This window comes from Mandrillus leucophaeus, unplaced genomic scaffold, assembly GCF_000951045.1.
Source record: "Mandrillus leucophaeus isolate KB7577 unplaced genomic scaffold, Mleu.le_1.0 Scaffold168, whole genome shotgun sequence".
In the NCBI taxonomy this organism is placed as follows: Eukaryota; Metazoa; Chordata; class Mammalia; order Primates; family Cercopithecidae; genus Mandrillus; species Mandrillus leucophaeus.
In genome coordinates, this window is record NW_012101676.1 from 1,375,650 (window position 1) to 1,378,062 (window position 2,413).

The 2,413-nt window shown below is 42.4% G+C and overlaps 1 protein-coding gene across 1 annotated transcript in view; it reads left to right on the forward strand.

The window, feature by feature from the left end:
• The window catches only part of ZMYM5 (zinc finger, MYM-type 5), a 45,626-nt gene that overhangs the window by 32,735 nt on the left and 10,478 nt on the right, over positions 1-2,413 (forward strand). The window lies entirely within an intron of this gene.

Here is a 2,413-nt window from a genome sequence, read left to right on the forward strand (position 1 = left end):
GGCTTGCTTGAGCCCAGGAATTCCAGCCCAGGGTAACAGTAAGAACTTGTCTCAAAAGTAGAGTTCATTATCTGTTATTAAATGTCTCTCGGGAAGTTATTATTGATTGTATTGCTTTCCTATTAATCTTTTCCTCTTTTGTAAAATCAAAGTGAAATTACAAATAAAGGAAAAAATAAAATATGTTTTTAAAAAATCTTTTACCAGCAAGGCATGGTGGCTCATGCCTGTAATCCCAGCATGTTGGGAGGCCGAGGTGGGCAGATCACTTGAGGTCAGGAGTTCGATACCAGCCTGGCCAACATGATGAAACCCCATCTCTACTAAAAATAAAAAAATTAGCCGGGCATGGTGGCAGGTACCCGTAATTCCACCTACTTGGGAGGGAGGGTGAGGCAGGAGAATCGCTTGAATCTGGGAGGCAGAGGTTGTAGTGAGCCGAGATTGTGCCACTGCACTCCAGCCTGAGTGACAGAGTGAGACTCCATCTCAGAAAAAAAGAAAAAATCTTTTCCCTGGGTATATCTTCCTCTGAGATATGATTAGGGATTCTTTGCTTCTGTTACAGAAACTAGTTATCTCATTGCTTGCTGTGCTAAACTAGTTATCTCATTGCTTGCTATGCTAATCTGGTTCATATATCTTAGTTAACGAATTCTGGTTTTTCTTTTAGATTCGCCATGAAGTCAGCGTAAATAATGTAACACATAAACTCTGCAGTAACCATTGCTTTAATAAGTACAGATTGGCTAATGGTCTAATAATGAACTGCTGTGAACACTGTGGAGAGTACATGCCTAGTAAGAGTACTGGAAACAACATCCTGGTGATTGGAGGTCAGCAGAAGAGATTTTGCTGCCAAAGTTGTATTAACGAATATAAACAGGTAATTCTTTTTAATCAGCTTTAAATGATCAAATATATAGTAGCTTCATCCTTACAGCTTACATGAACCAGATTTATCTTAGAATCTCATTTAATTCCATTCCGTCATTGTGTCATTGGTTTGTCCCATCTCAAATATTCAAGTCTATAGATTGTTGTAAGCTTGTTTTAAAAGTTTACTTTGGGCTGGGTGCAGTGCCTCACTCATGTAATCCCATCATTTTGGGAGGCTGAGGCGGGAGGATTGCTTGAGCTCAGGAGCTTGAGACCATCCTGGGCAGCACAGTGAGACCTAATCTCTACTAGACATGTTTTAGAATTAGCCAGGCATGATGGCATGTGCCTGTAGTCTCAGCTACTTTGGAAGCTGAGGTGTAAGGATTGCTTGAACCTGGGAGATTGAGGCTACAGTGAACTATGATTGTACCACTGCACTCCAACTGGGCAACAGAGCAAAAGCCTGTCTAAAAAAAGAAAAAGAAAGAAAAAGAAAATGATCAGGTACAGTGGCTCACACTTGTAATCCCAGCACTTTGGCCAAGGCAGGCAGATCACCTGGGGCCAGGATTTCAAAACCAGCCTGTGCAACATGACAAAACCCCCTCTCTTCTAAAAATACAAAAATTAGCCAGGCAAGATGGTGTGTGCCTATAATCCCAGCTACGTGGGAAGCTGAGGCATAGGAATCACTTGAACCCGGTAGGCAGAGGTTGCAGAGCCGAGATCATGCCACTGCATTCCAGCCTGGGTGACAGAGCAAGACTCTGTCTCAAAAAAAAAAAAAGAAAAAGTTTACTTCTGGATGAAGTTAAAAGACTAATTTTTCGGCCGGGCGCGGTGGCTCACGCCTGTAATCCCAGCTCTTTGGGAGGCAAGCAGGTCGATCACCTGAAGTCAGGAGTTTGAGACCAGCCTGGCCAACGTGGTGAAACCCCGTCTCTACTAAAAATACAAAAATCAGCCGGGCATGGTGGCAGGCGCCTATAATCCCAGCTACTTGGGAGGCTGAGGCGAGAGAATTGCTTGAACCTGGAAGGTGGTGTTTGCAGTGAGCCGAGACCGCACCACTGCACTCCAGCCTGGGTGACAGCGAGACTCCGTCTCAAAAAAAAAAAAAAGAAGACTTAATTTTTCTTATTTACCATTTAGCACTCCCCCTAAGCACTTGATAATTCTAGTCGCTCTACATTCTGACCAAAATTTGGAGCCAGGTGAGGTGCTTCACGCCTGTAATCTCAGCACTTTGGGAGGCCCCCAAGTGCTGAGAATGAGCTGAGGCCAGGAGTTCAAGACCAGGCTGGTCAACATAGCCAGACCCTGTCTCTCCAAAAAAGAAAAATTAAAATGTGGTAGTGTCTGTTTTGTCTATCAGGTCTTCAGCCCATTTTTTTTTTTATTGAATTGTCTTTTTGTTACTGAGTTGTAGGAGTTCTTTGTATTATTCTGGATACATGTATTTTATAAAATAAATGTATTTGGAAAAATTTTTTTTCTTCTTTTTTTTTAAAAAAAGAAAAAATAGCTGGGC